Source organism: Scomber scombrus, chromosome 12 (genome assembly GCF_963691925.1).
Source record: "Scomber scombrus chromosome 12, fScoSco1.1, whole genome shotgun sequence".
Taxonomy (NCBI): Eukaryota; Metazoa; Chordata; class Actinopteri; order Scombriformes; family Scombridae; genus Scomber; species Scomber scombrus.
In genome coordinates this window covers 16864514-16882753 of record NC_084981.1, presented here as the reverse complement: position 1 = coordinate 16882753, position 18240 = coordinate 16864514, and positions in this window count along the sequence as shown.

Genomic DNA, 18240 nt, shown 5'->3' with positions numbered 1-18240 from the left:
TTACTACCAAAGTCTTTAAAGTAGCTACACTCAATATTTTGAAACAATGTATCAAATGGCTGTGTGTAATGTTGGAAGCGTATTGATGAATTAGTATTGATGAACTTCCAGAGAATTATCACCCTTTTCTGCAGCTCCCCTTGGCTTTACGGGGCTTTATAGCAGGTTTCAGCTCATTGTTTAGCTGCCCGGTTGCAACTTTACTGTTTTGGTTCACTCCCACTCTCATACTGTCATTTTCGCTCACAGTAGGCAGCTATTTTCAGAGAAAAAGGTCTTAAAACCTACTGTATATTACCTGCTCAGCAGGCAAATAACTGGTGAAGATAGTGGAGCATTTAATACCTAAAGAGCCAGAGAATTCCCTCAGGAGTTGGTAGAGATCAAAAACAAAACAAGAGTCAATACTGGACTTTAGGTGGTCAGAAACATGACTCCAAATGAATAATAGTGTTACTCCATTATTGCTGCTGCTGCCCCTAAAATGGACAAAAAAAACCAGCCATGTTTTAATTAGATTTTAAATTGTAAGATGTAAATTAAAAGTGGCTTTTACAGCAGGCAGCAGCAAGTTTATGAGGTACAATACCTAAAAAATGAGGGAAAAATAATCAGTGTTGAGTACAAGAGTGCAATCCTCCTACCGAAGCCACTTGTAAACTTTTGCACTTCAGTATGTCAACTTCCATTGCACTCTTCAAAAGTTACCCTTATTTGTTCGACTCCTCAGTTGAATTTCTTTGTGACTCCCCCGCGGTTGCTCATTTCTGCTTTTTCCTTTTCTTTTTATTAAAAAAAAAAAAGATTACAGCCTTGATCACTTCTACCTGACACAGAGCACAGGCAGGTATTAGTGCTTACTACTTTTTTGTGCATGACTCCTCTCCTTTACTTCTTTATTTCCCAAAGCAATGGAAAATCTGTCTCTCTCACAGGCCATAGACAGAATACTGCAGAGCTTTGCAATTTCATGCACTCACAACAGATAAATCTGTCTGCTTGGCTGGCCATGAATCTTCTAGAGGCTGAATGGCCACACAGTGTAGCACTGTTGTACCTGACAATATAGAAGCTGCAACCTTTGAAACTTGGGATGCATCTGTGTTCCATTATATCCAGGGTACAATTATAAAATGTAGGAGCCACGTCGGTTCCTGAACAAGTCAGGTGTTTTTTGTGAATGTAATTATCAAACAACGACACACTGACCACATAGGGTTCTTTGTAAAGTGTAAAGGCTTCAACCCTCTTCCATACCACTCAAACATCAGACGCTATCCCACTGAGCAAGCCATGACAATGGACTGCCTATGGAGCAGGACACAGGCAGAATATCAATGGAGTCTGGCTGGCCTAAGCCCCGCTACTCTTCATCTCTCATTTCCCAAATGTGAGCCGCTAGGAAAAACTGGCCCAACCCTAGACTGATGAAGACATCCTGCAGCAATGCTTTTTAAGTATCCCCTGCACGCTTTTAGGGCACTACCTCAACCTGTAGCTGTTGGTAAGTGTAGTTAAGCAGCACAATCTCACTAATTGATGAATGCATGGCAATCTCCTACAACCTACCATCACTGCAGTGAACTGAGCAGCATCTCTTAAGAATACAGAACCAGATTCATGTCACTCAATTCTACACTAAACAAATTAGTTTGGTATTATGTTGGGTATTGTTTAGTCTGCAGTCCAAGCCATGAGACAGGGGATGACTATGGTGTGCAATAAAGTGAACTTTCTAGTGCATTCAGTTGTTAGGTCAGAAGTTAATGCGTGTGCACTCTGATTTCATCAACTCAAAGCTATTTTTTTTGTATTTTCCAGGGATTTACTGGGTTGTTGTTTTTTGTGGGGAATTTAATTGTAAATTCTTTAAAGCTGATTCAGAGAAAATCCTCCTTTCTGAAAGGTCTTTACAGTATGTCCTGCAAGGTTTAATTCGTTTTGTTGATCCCACCAAAAACGGTCTGTCCTATCAGGTGCAACTTCATGTTATACATTTTATGACACTAAAATGTCTTCTTTGGCTTCTGGCGTGGGGTGAGCTAAAAACGGTGGCACTCTCATAGACGATCCACATCACGTGTTTCTTCGTGGCAATCCGGGGGAAGACACCTCACATCGCTGTCATATATGTTGACCTGACCAGAGGTGGTCGAGTTATTTTACACTTGATCGTTTCTGAATCGGTGCAAATTCTGGAAATTGCATTTAGCCTTCATGCGTATGGAGCGCTGGATCTTCAGAAAGCTTGAGTAGGCTGACGCATGGTCCCTGGATAAAGCCGTACAACGTGCAGCATAATAGTTTATAGATAACCCCTCCACCAGCACTATACCTATCAAATATGTGTCGTGTGTCGATACTATTGGAAAGGATTAAGATGGCACCTGCGCGTAACAGGCTCAAATAAAGGATGATATTGTCTAAATACCAACAGCACTTGCCAACTTCACATATTGTAATGAGTCACACCAGCCTTAAGAAAACTCAGCAGTGACTATAATTATTTTTCTTACCTTACGGGCTCACCCGCTGAATTCCAAGTGCACCAAAGGTCATTGCGCAAATATTCAGAGGACAAGATGTAGGAGTGATGAGAAGTAGGTTAGACTGCACAATGCCTAATCCTGTTCTTAGTGTCCTTCAGACGTCGTCAACCCTATAATCTTCAAAGCGAAAGGGGTCGGAGCCTCCCGGGCGCTCAGAGACTCCGGTTATAATCTCAGCACTGCCAGTTTGTGCGTGTGGTTCACTTTCTCTTGCGCAGCCGGTAAAGTTGTCCGTGTTTATTTCAGTCCTGCAGGCGAACCTGAAACAAATAAACGTTTTCCAAAGGGAAAGTAAGAGAGGTTGGCTTCTTCAGCAGAGAAACCTGCTTACTATTCCTGACAGGTGGCAAGTCCAACCACCCGCTAAAAAGATTCACGCATCATCTAACGGGATGTGGAGACGGCCGAAACCATAAAGCGATTCCACGGGCAGATTAACCCATGGGTTGAGTTTGTTTCTCTCTCTACCTCCTCTTTTCTTGCGCTCTGGCGCCACCCAAAGTTGTGCTGGGGCGTCTTATCCACACAAATAAGCCTGAGTGACTGTATGTCCTCCCTCTCCATAAACAGATTTAGATAAAGCGCCTTAATTTAGATTTTTTAAATATTTTTGATTTATAGACAGAGTGCAGGATTTGACATCTCAATGTAATTATCATGTTGAGATTCAATTCAGAGCATGACATGAATAAAATGTCAGTGAAATGGGAACCCACATCTTTCTGGAGCCCCACTGAGCACCCTCAACATACATCTGATAATGTTGTGAATTTATGGTCCAAATGAAAAATACCACATATCATCTCAGACTGTGTGGTGGCTGCAGACAGCACTTAATATTGCATTTTCCCATTTGTCAGTTTGCCAGTTATCCATTCTCCCTGTCACTCTCGAGCCTGCCATCCCTCCCTAACTCACAGCTGTCTTTAGTGTTTCCCGTCTTTAGCCATCACCTGACTTTCTCACCAGTTCCCAAGTACACAGACAGCCTCCCAGCATATGCAATTTGTCCCACTTTTACCCCAAACCAGATCATTTATTGTGCATTAATGGCAGTTATGACCATTGCCTGTCCTTTTTTGCCTGTTGGACAGATAACCTGTTGACAAATTCTGCAGTAATATGCAGTAAACAATAGTCTTAACTTATGAATCATGCATTTAACCTTAGTGTTTTGGACCACCTGGACCCTCTTTAAGAGTTCAAAAACAACAACACTTTTATCACCTTGATACTTAATAACGGTTTTCGAGTTGTTGTTAATTTAATGGATTTCTATATGTTTTATATCTGTGATATAATATCCCACCCCTATTTGGATTACGATTTCTGTCCTTTGAGCTTTATAACATAGAATGAGATATAACATATAACGCATTACTATTTATATCCCTCTAAGAGCATTATGACATAACAGCTGCATTCATGCTTGAGTAAGAAGGAACTATGATTTTGGTGTGCAACGTTTGCAAGTTTTGAAATCTGCATAATATCTATCCACCAGGCAGGATTGTAAAGAAGAGTTGTGATTTGTCTATTTGTTTCTGTCATTACTGCAAATCTGGCCAAGCTGAGTGAAAACACCCTCAATGTCAAGTGAATCAGAGTTAAGTGCTGAATCTGCACATGAGATTGTATAGTATAAAGTGCCTACATGTAAAGTCTTTCCTGGTCTTATTTCACACTGATCCCTTGTAAGCTCTGATCTACACACTGCAAACTTACAACCCTATGTATGCAAATGTATCAGCATTTTTAACAGTTTCTCTTCTCAACTCTGTCATTTCCTTCTGCGGAAGAAAAGATTAGACTGAAACCCAAAATTAAATCCAGTTTTAATCAATTTAAGAGGAAAACCCTGATAGTTCAAGAACAAATAATTTCTGTGAAAAAAAAGTTTACGTTTTTTTTAAGCATTAATATTTAAGCTTTAAGATTGTTATGATTTTACGCGACTTTTCAAATTATTTGAGGCTGACCTAACTATTATGAGGTCATAAGCACTGACCCTGTTGCTACTTGTGTCATCTGCACTGATACTGTCCAAAGTGTATAGATGTCTCTCCACATTTCATCAGAATAATCAGACCTATCGTGGCATAAATATGTATGCAATCAATACTGTTAGGAGGCTTGACGATCGTTGCAATGCCTGCAGCAATCCCAAAGTATCTTCAGGATGTCAGGAACATCAGGATATGTATGGATAATGTATGCGCATTGCTGTTGTGAGGATGGATTCACAGAATGTGCTTATAGAGTTTACTTACTTTTCTCTTTAATCCAGGGCTTTTCTATTCCCCTAATGTATTGTGGACCAAGAATAAACACAAGTCACAGCCTAGGCCTTTAAGTCACTGTCTCAACATTTACAGGAAAAGAATAATAAATTAAATACATTTCACTAGTTCGATAAGTAAATTAGCTGTTAAATTAGTTGCAAATGTATTTAATTTAAAATAAACCACGCAATTTAAATAAACCAATCAATTTTCTGCACAGTATCCTGCACACTTAAATTGGGTCATGCAAAAATTATACTAATAACCTCTATAAAATACATTTACCAACTGAAATTCAAATGCTTTATTTGTCTCAAATGCATAACTCAAATGCAAGGAGTCACAGAGCTTGCAGAGCTTGCAGCGCTTTCATACAGAAAGGAAAAGGTTGGGACTTATTAGTAAGTGTTCTGAAACTGCAGCATCCACAGAAAAGCTAATGTTTTTCATGGTCACAAACAATTGTAAACAGGCCACAAGCAGGTAAATTATTACAAAAACTGTATGTAATAACTCTTCAATAAAAAAAAAGATGAGTGGAAGTCAACCTCATGGCTTTGATTAACTATTGCTTGCATATATTTTGCAGTTTTGATAAACAACCTACTACATGATTTTCAGTTATCATAAATCAAAGCTCCTGATGAGGACTTATTGTCAAAACAAAGGAAGCAGAGCAGCACTAAATGTGAATAATGAACTTTTGTCTGAACTAATGTAGTGCATAAGGTGTTTCCCATCTGTGAACCCTTGGGGGCCAAGAGATTCTTGCTTAATTTAGCACAAGGGGGAAGCTGAGGAAACTTTCAGCAATGGACAGAATATACAGTGGGACAGAATGACTGAAAATATCCAAACAATTATTTGCTTATGTTGTAATATAATATCCAAAAGATTTGGACATGTAATTTTCAGGTGGGACTATTATTTTGGATTAAAAGCCATATTTAAATCTGAGACAGGTATTAAAGCAGCTTATCCTTCTCTACACAAACTAAATGACTAAGCTCAACACCAGTATTGAACATAATTAATCACTGGGTGGAAGCTGGAGAAACCTTATTATGAGATGCAGGCTACTTCCCATGAAAATGGTCCTTGAGGTGTCCTTTATCGATTTTCAGGTAGGTCAGATTCATTCGTCCATAAACACTGAGCTTAATCATAATAACTCAATCCGTCTGGTCCAATCAGGAGCTTGGCCAACAACTACGGAGAGATGCTTAATCTAATTAAAATCCATTTCTGCTTGTCTGACAGATCCATTAGCCAGCAGATTTAAAGGATATAGTATTGTTGTTAAAGCACAAACAATATCAGATATTTCAGGGGGATAAATGGCTCAACATGCAGCACTTGGCCAAACCACAAATCTTGCAATAAGCTATTAATTAATAAAATGTGGATTATATCAAAGAAATGTTGAGATTTTTGTCTGTAAGAAGTCCCTCCTTGTTATGCAGATTTCAGATTTGGGTTTTCTTTGCAATGTAGTAGTATTTCTTGACAGCTTGAGTGATTCATAACTGTTAACCAGTGCTGAACATCCATCTGACTTTGAATCCAGAGCTAACACTGTTTTGAACTACATAAAGCATATTACAGTCACTATCACTTTTCTAATAAGTGTGAAACATATCCATAGTTTGTTCACATACATCTTTTGTAATATGTGACTTTTAAGCCCTTCAATCAAAAAGCCCTGGCTTAGTTTACTAGAGTCCAAAAATAAATGCCACCACAAGTAAGTAGTTAATTAATCTTCATGGCAGCTCATCATTGTTCATGTGTGTAGTCTATCTAATGATGCCAAAGGATGAATATTCATTTTTTGCACTGAAAACAAACAAGTACAAAATGTTTTGCCAATTAAAGTGAAACAAAAATATACATTCTACAAAAATCAGTACCAGTGCAAATTCCATTTTAATATTTTCTAATATTTAATATTTGTGTCTCAGTTTAAGAACAACAATCCTTTAATCAGCTTTTCAAAAAATTCAGGGGCACGTTGTCATTGACTGCTTGTAATTTTTCATAATTAATTAACATCTTGGACACTGTGAACATGGTGCAGATATTACAGCACAGACCAAAATGTGACACATTTAGCTAATATGCCCAAAGTGAGGGCTCATTGTGTTATGGCTGCAATGAGAGGATTCAGTGCACTTTGGCAAATCAGATTCCCTGCCATTAATATCTTAACTGTCTTATATCGTTATTTCTGGTGATCTCACAAATTGTCCTCTATAATCAGATAATGAACCGTTTAACCTCATAGGCAGCCATTCTGCTTGATATGCACGAGGCAGCAGACATGTTAGGATGGATTTTGAAATGAGGATTAAATCAAACAAAAGCCTGGCCAATGACAGGTGGTTGCCAGTCACTGTGTGTTTCAGTGGCAGGTGGCAGTCAGTCATAAATGTGCCAACTGATTTGGCATCCCATTCCACATTGTTTACAAGGCAACTGTCAGGACCAGAGAGAGGGGGAGGGGTGACAGTGAAAACATGGAAAAAGTCATTATTTAAGTAAAATAACCAGAACTTACTCCAGAGAAATACAAGACAAGTTAATCACAAGCAAATGAGAAAAGATGTAATAAAAGCAATATGGATGTAATAGTCGGTGAATGAGAGAAAACAACATAGTGAATTGATTTGACTCTGGAGGCAAGAAATGTCTTCTTAATTAAAGAGCAAATGACAGTCAGTCTGAAAGAGACACACTGGGGTTTATGAACTCAGTTAAATAGCTCATATAATGAGGCATTCTCAGAATTCCCTAGCTATCCTGAAAACAGTCAATAAAAAATTAAATTAAAACACGGCACATTTACTTGGAAAGTGTACCAAGTGATCTCTCCTCTATAGTTAAAATTATATTTTCCCCAAATGGCACAAGGGCTTCAGATGAAATAGATTTTTTGGCATTAGATTCAGATATATTGGTATAAAGTGAGCCTTTTTTGCTGTATGTTTTGCTTTGTATAGAGGTTGCATCCCAATCAGCACCAACCAAGCCATTACTTCGGTTTTTCCTATACTCACAAATCCTAACAATGTATTTGTATCAAGAGAGGAGTGGGTTTCATCCATTTGAGAGGGTAGAGGCTCTTGGGGCCAGTAATTTCCTGTTGGAGATATTACAGTGTTGTGTAAATAGGATGTACGGTTGAAAACATGCTTGATTTGTGGCTGATGAAGGCATACAATATTCACTGCCTGATGCTGCACAGGGTGCTATAATACACTTTACTGAAACCAGTCAGTCATTAAACACTGAATAAATAATTTGAATGGTAGTATTAGGCCACACTACCCCAATATAGCATTTATAAGAAGTAAGAAAAACATGCTTTATATAATAACACACTGTAATGAAGTAATAAACACATACAAGGACAGTTTTAAGTGTTTATTAATGTTTTTTGTTAACACGTATAGCTATGAACCCTTGAAGCTTTCATAACTGGTGTATAAATAGTTAATGGTTGTACATTGGTTATGAGTTGTAAAATAAGTAAATGTGAATGAACAGTTAATAACGCCGTTATGACACATTGCAAAATTCTTATCAGTTAATATATAATAATCTTATTATGGGTTGATAATACACATATAAAAAACAACCCTAATAATTTATTAATGATAAATTATTATCACTAATTTAGTTTATAATGTTTATGTTATTTTATTATCAATAAAGCCATTAGCATGTTATGTCTTTGGGAGTGCTGGATAAACAGAAACAAAACTATGTCCAGTGTAGCAGAACTATTATATTTTCAGGACTCAAGAGTCTGAGTGACAAGGAGCTCATTCTGAGAGCAACTAGTGCAACCAGTGTCTTGATATGAAAGGTGAACTCGTTTTCTCGCTCATGTTATTCTTCTACTAACAATTCTGAATTATGCAGTGCATGACATATGATGTGTCAAATACATACAATCCATAATTAACCACGTATCAATAATGAATGAAACGTAAATTAGATTGCCATCCAAGACTCCAACACATGTTGCACTGTGAATGCCATTTGCTACATAATTTGAAAAGGGTAAGGGTTATTTAATTTTAAGGCTTGCAGCTGCTCATATTATGGTTCAGTATACACTCTATACTTAACAACAATAATGTAAAAACTAAAGAGCAACATCTTTTCTTTAAACAATAATTTAACTCATCGTGACAGGCCAGATCTATTACTTATTTGAAGTGCATCTTCCATCATATGATTATCTGTGAAACCCCTATAAAGCCAAAAGATCTGAGGCCTGTGTTTCACCAGCCAAAGGAAGGACAGGCTTTGTGTCTGTTGGAGAAGCTGAGGGATTTGGATTCCTAATATTGTGGAATATTCAAACCTCTGAGATCATTGACTCTGTGTGCTAGCCCAGCCAGGCCAAACAGAAAAATACTATAGTGTAAATGTAATCTACACCAAGTGCAGGGATCAAATGGTTGCATTAATTTTTCTGACACACTGTGATGTAGAACAGAAACCCTTAAAATAACTTCTTGTGTTTGCTGAGTCTTGTACACATTGTAATTTTAGTCATTTATGTGGGATAGATAATCACATGATGACATAAATCATTTTGCATTTCAGGTGAATGTGAAAACAATTTCTCCATTGTACTGAAAGAAAGGATAAATTACATTTCAACCAGTTTACAGGCAATGTACTCAGATCTGCAATCAGATCTGAAAGGAGCTGGGCTGTGTGAATTACTTTTGAACAAAAAGTAGTAGCGATTTAAAGTTAAAGGTTGACCTTGGCTCATTTACTTTCTTGCCAAGAGTTCGATGAGAAAGTTGATACCACTCTTATATTTATACAGTGAATATGAAGCCCCAGCAGGGTAGCTTAGCCCAGCACGAAAACTGATATGATGGCTCTGCCCAAAAGGTAACACAATTCACCTACTAGCACATCTAAAGCTCCCTAATCAACATATTATAACTTAATCTTTTTACGAGTTACAAAAACAACACGGTCATGGTTTGATGGGGGGTTGTGTGTTGGACTACTGTGGTGGGCACAGTCACTTCTTGGAGGGGATAGGCATTTCTCAAAATGTTGAAATGTTCCTTTAACTGTCACGTTTAGATAACAGTCATTTATTTGATTTTTTTTTTTTTTAATTTACTCAACTAAAGAATGTGTCCTTCAGTTAACTGTTTATTGACATTCAGTAAAAGTCCACATCCTGAGTTTCTCAATGTGTTTGCCTTTCAGTACTAACCTTAGTGTGGGTTGTTGACCAGTTCAATTTGGCTTACACTGACTCTGTTTAAAATCCACTCTGAAAGGAAGAAGAAATGTCTGTGGGCCTGAGCAAAGATATCCATCTCTATAACGTATGGTCTTAGAAGCCAGAGTCAATCAATACTTGTTTTATACAGAACCACAATATGCACCACTTGAATTTCTGCTGGAGGCAGGATGTCAACCACAGAGTCTGTGTGGGATCCTTAAGGGTTTGCGTCTTTGACATGTTGCTGCAGTAACCATCCAGAAAGTGCTTATTAATAGACCGGTTTCCTTTTTTTTCAAGACTTGTCTAATGTTAAAAGGAAGCTCGTTCCATAATTTAGGAGTAGCAACAGAAAATGCTATCATGCAATGTATATCAAAACATTTATGCTGTGTCTCAATTCAATAGGTTGGTCCTTTTAAAGTTTGCATTTGTTGACTGAATTCTTCATAACAGGCCAACAGGACCTGCCGTATTTAAATTGCTTCTACAATTTTTATTTGTTTTTATTCCCAATTATTTGCCCGGGACAAAACTTGTCTCTCCTTTGAGGCATTCAGAATCCCACAATCCTTTATGTTCTGGTCAACAGTGTGATGACATAATCATGTTGTATTTAACAGATATTTGCACTCAGTTGGTCATAAACACTTCACTGTGTCTCCTTTTTGGCAAGATAATTTAAATTGATTATCATTATATTGCATTCTGGTAAACTATTTGCCACTGGTCTAACATTTGAGTCCGACTGTAGATTTAAGTATTTTGGAATTTATTGTAGTTTCCTATTGATATGTATGCTTTGTCTGTTGTTTGAAGGCAACTTCTTGGTGATAAACTTCATATGTTTGACACTAAGAGTTGACAAGGTGTCACCCAAATGCACCATTAAGTTTTGTCTACCTGAAGCAAGACTCTGTTTGGGGAGGAGGAGCGGGTTTAGGTTGTTTTGTGGCAGTTCTCATCCTGGACTTGGCGGCTGTGTGTTACCAATGACCCAGAGTAAGAGACAAAATCATACATAAATGAAGATTCAAAATCAGTCTTTTTTTTATTGTAATCTTGAATAAAATTATGTTTGAGTCTGGAAATGGATGAGTGTTACATGTGCAAACACAAAACCTTCACCTGAGCTAGTTGGCGGAGGCCTGGAAGGAAGAAGATAGTGAGGTTAGAGGATTAGGCCACTTAAATAGAGTGAGGCCCAAGCTACTCAGGTGTGGATCATTACCTGATACCCTTCTCTACTCTGCCCATTGGCTTCCAAACCAAACCAAATCGCACATACACACACACACACCCACACACACAAACACAGAGAGAGAGAGAAAGCAGCAGGCAGAGAGAGGGAGACGTTACAGCATCCAATCCTCAAATTTGGACAAGGTCTGTGGAGACATTGTCATCATGTGTAATTACAGTTTTCGACTACAGTCTTTTAATTGATTCATTAAGCTTTTAGGGGGTGGCTGTGGCTCAGGAGGTAGAGTGGGTCTTTCACTAATCAGAAGGTCAGTGGTTTGATCCCCAGGTACTCCAGACTGCATGTCAAAATGTCCGTGAGCAAAATACCGGACCCCAAATGCTCCAGATCGATGTGTGACTGTATGTTTTGAATGGGTGAGTGAGCATTAGAAACATTGTGAAGCGATACATTACTGAAGAGCATGTTGGCACCTTGCAAGGCAGCCTCTGCCATCAGTGTATGAATGGATGAATGGTGGCACGTGTTGTAAAGAGCTTTGAGTGGTCAGAAGACTAGAAAAGAGTTACGTGTATATAAATGCAGTCCATTTACCTTTCCATTTTCGTCAGATAATGCACACTATTATCTGACCTTGGCTAGGACAGACCTGACAGATTACACCTTATTATCCCCACAAGTTTCATTCAAATCAAACCTCTTATGCTTTCCATCGCCAATACTATTCTACTGTTGTAATCACTTCTGCATGACTCTGTTCCCACAGAGTTCTGAAGTCATTAACCTGGTGGCTGGGGTGCTGAAGCTCCGGCAGACCCCAGAAAACACTGCGTGTGTGTGTGTGCTCTGAGCTCTATTTTCTCCAGAGAGATTTGATTTATATCCTGCCTCAGTCTGTTGTTTGGCATCTTCTCACCCCATACTACCCTTGGTCCCCCTGAGCAGGAGAGTCAGCCCTTCCTATCAAAACACATTATTTCCATGCCAATACTCTAACCCAGCCACATATACCCACTTTTGATTAAAACTGGATAATCAACAATGGAAATATAAAAATATTTAAGACTTCTGATGTGGATTCCAGATTTCATCAACACATAGCAAATAGTTATCATTATCTATGTTTCTGGGCACTTATATCATAGATGCTGTGTCTCTGATGTTCTCAAACAAAGTGAGATCAACGCCTGAGGCAAATGCACAGCTGGAACAATCATTCATGAAAAAAAAAGAACAATTTAACATTTGTACACTAATGATATGGGCATAATGGCCTACCCTGAGGCCACAAGCACGAATGTTAGCATCCATTTTAAATAGCTAAAAGGCCAGCATTATCCACAGGTGTTGACACAACTCTCCAGATCAAATAGAATTTATGTAAAAGCCGGAGAAATAAGAAAACAATCTTCAGGGCACTGGGATTGAACAGATATGGATATGGATATTGATATGCCTCATTAGTGTTTTGGCCTGATGATGAGAAGAAATCACCTCAGTGACTGGGGGCTGTTACTAAAACTAATACCCTTCAAAAGATTTGATTTATATGCTTCCTCCTTTAAAAGGTTTAGACAAGGCAGATGAAGGCACTCAAAATATTTCAGCTGCTGCATCCGTGCTGCTACAGGTACAATATAATCATATAAAAATCCCAACAAGTCCTCCAAATTAAACAACTACATAGGTTATTAGACCATGTTCTCCAAAATGACTCACAGTAGTTTAATCAGGCACCTCTGTCAGCAGTAATCAGCAGGAATCAGCTTTAAAAATTATGTTTTATGATGTGACTGACAATGCTGTGGTTAAGATCTGGTTAGGTTTAAGCACAAAAAATCACTTGGTTGTGGTTATGGAAAGATCAGGGTTTGGGTTTAAATTATCAGTTGAAACATGGTGTGGGTTAAAGTTACTTATTGCAGTTAGGCAACTGTTATATTCAACATTAAACACCACAACAATTGTACTTATGTTTTTTTTTCTTGTTTTTTTTTTTCTTTTTAACTGTCCGGACTTGTAGTTGGAAACCAGAAAGAAACAGCAGTCTCCTGCAGCAAAGTCCATGTTAGGATCTAACCGGCAGCCAACTCACCACCACTGAATATGGAAATGTGTCACCTTATATAGAAGTCATCTGAACTGTGCTAATTCCCTGGGTCAAAATAATTGCGGCCAGTAGATGGCATCTGTCACTCAAATGTAATTTTTAGTGGCTGACATTATGACCTATTGAGTCATTTTTCTTAGGATGACAAACTCAACAATCCATAAAATGTTATATTTTTTAAGCCCTTACATGGAGTATGTGCCCAATTGTCCAGAAACACATGGCTGCATTTCCTATCCAAAATAGTGGGCACCAGCCAACAGCAACGCAGGTGTGAGGCAATGGATAAGAAGGCTTATCTGCATAAGAGGAAATATACTGTTAAAAGATCACATTAGCATAGTTCTGCCTTAGAACTGAACCCTTGAAGGGAGCTACTGGCAATGGCAGAAAGAGATTAGAAACAAACTATGAGAATAAATAAGTTTGCTTGTTGCTCGAGGCTATTAATGAGACGAGGGTGGTGGCGGTTATGGTGGTGATGTGATGCAGTTCCCTGCAGGGCTCACAGCATCATCACTTTTTTCTGATGCCCAGTGAAACTGTTTATCCATTAATTTCTTCATTTAATTGGAAGACGGAGGCATCCCCCTCCTCCTTCTGAACTAGCCTGCAGGTTTATTAGTCCCACCACAGTGGGCCACCCACTCTAGCAGCTCATTCATTTCACTTTGTTGTCAATTCAGGCTGTGAACTTGACGTCTTTGCCCTTTATCTCTCATTTTATTTTACACACTTAACTGATGATTGAATACATATGTAATCAGAGAAGAATTCACAGGAAGGAGGAATTGATGTATCTTAAGAGACAGAGAGATATGGACATGTTGAAAAGAGACTGTCCATTCTGTACATGTCTGCAGTGCTCACTTCACTCACGTCACTTTTGCATGAACATAATACAATAATTACAATACCAAGTTGACATTGGTACAGTATGGTAGAAATATTGTAATTTTTTGCCAGACATTACTTTTGATGCCCAAATGGTTGTGTATCATTAGAAGGGTAGATCTACTAAGCTCTAGCTATAGCATCTGTTTAAAAAAAAATGAATATGGATACATCTTCAATGAAAACAACAACAACAACAAAAAAATCTTGCTGACAGGGCTCAAGGTTGTACTACAGTTTAATTATTTTCTCCAAATATCCCAAGTTACTGAATTGCATTATATGCTTAGATCATGTGCCATATTATCACACATACAATCTCCATGTGTCAAAATAACAGACTTGCAATATGCAAATAATCTTTTTTTGTTTTTTTAAATGTGAAATTTGATGTAAAATGCTTTAAATTCCAACAATCTTGAAAGGCTGACAGGCTTGCAATATACTGTATGTTTTTCAAACACTGATCAAATTCCATCACACATTTTTCAAATATGTCTGCTATATTTCGCTTCTGTTTAACTTTCCAACCTTTTTACTAATTAATAATGACCTCTTTTTATGGCTCTTCATAATCTAGAAAATGCAAATAAAAACCCTCTGAGTACCTGCTCAAGAGTATGTCAGGGCTAAAGGCTAAAGGCTGGTTGCCTGTTGTCCATACAGCACAAAATGATAAACAACATTGCAGAAGGTCATATTAGGAAGTGTGGGAGCACAACAGGAATGGAAGGAGGTAGAGAGATTGGATGTGCCATGGAAAAGCCATCAACTGTCCCCGCCCCACCACCACCACCACACACCCAACATCCCCTCCCATTTTCAGCACAGTGCACTCTTTAGCAGAATTATTGATGGTGCTTGTGAGGTACAGAGGACTGGGATGAAGACATCTCAATCCCTCGACTGCAAAACAAGTGCCATGGCAAAGGGTGGGACAGCAGAAGGAACAGCACATACAGTATTTATTGCTTTGTTCAGTATGAGGAAGGAGGAAGATAAATTGATCCTCAAAGTGGAGCAACATAGAACAAATCATATACTGTACTCCTGTTACTGTTAGCAGTGGTGGAAGAAGCATGCAGCTCCTTTACTTGTGCAAATGTTAAAATAACACAGAATGGAAAATATTGCATTACAAGAAAAATGTAAAATTAGCATTCAAAATCTTACTTAGGTAAAAATACAGAAATAATATCTGCAAAATATACTTAATGTATGAAATAAAAGTATGAATTATGCAGAATAGTTCCTTTATAGTGTTCTGCTATTGCATATGGTATATTATATGAGCGTTGTTGCAGAAAAATCTTCAGATGGGCCAGTAAAATTCTCCACACTCTCCACAACATATTTACTTCAAAGTCAATAAAACACCCAGATACTGGCAAAGTTCAGTGAATTAATAGGTTTATAGTTTAAAAGCAAATACATGTAAGCTGAGGCTGGTCCATGGAGCAGACACTTACTTCAAATCTGACAGCTCTGTTTTATGTACCCAAATCAACTGTTGTAGAGCTCTGGTTCAAGTCTCCATCATTAGTTTTCATCCCTAATCAGTCATTTTCAACTAGGTTATTCTGCTGTTTCTTCAAAACCAATGGTGCTTTGCACGCCTCACTAGCCAGCATCTTCATAAAGCAGTATTATGAGCAGTAGTATCAGCACATACCTGCATCATCTAACTCTGTTCAACATTATTTTTAGCCCTGATGAGGTTTTCCCTGTATACTCAGAGCTAGGTCATAGTGACCTGGCTTCCTATCTTGCCTTCCTGGGTCACTATTATCTCTGGGGCTCTCACAAAAATACATGGCAAAAATTACTTAAGGCCCTTTAATAATTCAATATCTTGATTGTGAACACAGAATAATTTTATATACATGATTCTTTTTTGTAGCTATTGATTATGTGTCTTAAATTAATACCATGTTGTTAATGCCTCAATCAAATTAAAACATCTGCATTTGGTTCACTTTTGTAGTGAATGGTTATGTGTCTTCATTCAAATAGAACAATCCCACTGTCGATTGATCTGATCTGATTATATGGTTTTCTCTGTAAAATATCTATCTATATCTACATCTATATGCTAAGTTGCTACAGCTGGCAAATAAATATAGTGGAGTAAAAGCATTTGCCTCTGAACTGTACACTTTAAAGTGCAAAATAGCCTAAAATGGGAATGCTCATGTAAATTAGAAATAATTACCTCAATAATATAGTCAAACATGCATTCATTGATTATTTTGCCAATTGGAGGCAGTAGAAACAAACTGCAAACAACTGACTCATCACCCTTCAGTGGCAAACATGTTACTTAACATTTGCCAAATAGTTATTTATAGTTATTATTTACACATGAAGCAGATACAGAGCAATATTAGCTTTTCTTTTGGAGTTGTGTTTCAGTCCACCTCACTAATTTACATTCAATGCATTTTAGCTTAGTTTTTTTTCTCCTACTGAGGGTAATATCTGATTTACCTAGCAGCTTAATGCTCCACCGAATATTCACTTCTGAAACAAGGAGATGAAAGATGCTGATGTGGTGCATTGCTAATATAAAAAATATTTAGATTTTTCAGCTTTACATAAGGGTGATGAACTTTAATAAATGCACTTATTAGTAGTACCACAATTAAGAATTACAAGGACCAAGAACAAATCATTCAAGCAAATTGAATATCTATACATTGAAAACACAGAAGCTAAAATTGTTAGTAATAATATCAGTATGTGACTATTTTATGTTAATGGAAAAAATGATCTCTGACTTTGTGGTTTTCACCAGACTCTGAAGACAAATTTCACCTTTTGCTTCAACGTTTTACATTCTCACAGGAGCGAGTGGGAGAAATGTTGGGGGTGACATGCAATAATAGGTCTGGGTAATTTTTCACCACAGGGCACCACCTCTACATTTTCTAAACCTGAATGACTCACCAGGACACTGGGAAGAGATTTTTCTATTTTTACGTGTTATATACAAACATACAGGACCTGATAATAATGGTCCTGCTATATTATGTACATAAGAACTTCTTGTTTCAGGTGTTAAAAGGGTTTTGAGATTGGAAAGGAGCGGGTGTTTTTTTCTTTTTCTTTTTTTTGGAGTTGTCCTCTTTCTTAGGTTTCATCATGCTTACAGTACCCTACTCGTCTCCTCTTCGAGCGTGCTAACAAATCTGTTTCTTCTCTCTATTCCCAGGATACACAGTACATCACCATAATACTGATTTATGTGTAGATAATAAGACACGGGCATTAAGAGACAGAGAGACACTAGTTTTGTAAAATAAACCAAAAGAATGTTTTGATTGTGATTCTTTGAGCTTTTATCATTGCATCATTGCATCTTCATGTTCTCATGCAAAGTAGACATGGTATAAGTATGTTGGGTTTTTTTTCTTTCTGAAGCTGTCCTTGACAACTGCTCTTGATTGAACAAGACACACGAAATGTTCTATAGTGCCCTTATGGCTCCATCGTTGTTTTCTTAGTGAAATTAACATTCCATACCTTGAGCTCATTTTCAATCACCACCACTGAGAGATGACTCTTCCGGTGACAGTTAATGAACCCCCCCCCCCCCCCCCCCCCCCTCTTTATGTTAATTCAGTTTAAAGTATGATTCAAAGCAGACAGAAAACCAGTATGGCCTATGTCCTTTTTTTTGATAAATGCCACTGTCATTGAGAACATCCCTGGGATCCATGTTTATAGAAATGAGATCATCAGCATCAGAAGGTGACTTTTCACAGCATGGTCGAATCATGAAAAGTGTTTGATTAAAACAAGGCAGCTGGTTTATCATGGAGAGGATTATTGAAATAATCCGATATATCAGCTTGTTTTTGTTCTCCTGATGCCTCTATTATGTACACCCAATCAACGATTGATCTCAAAACCCGTCCTCTGTTTTAAACAACAGA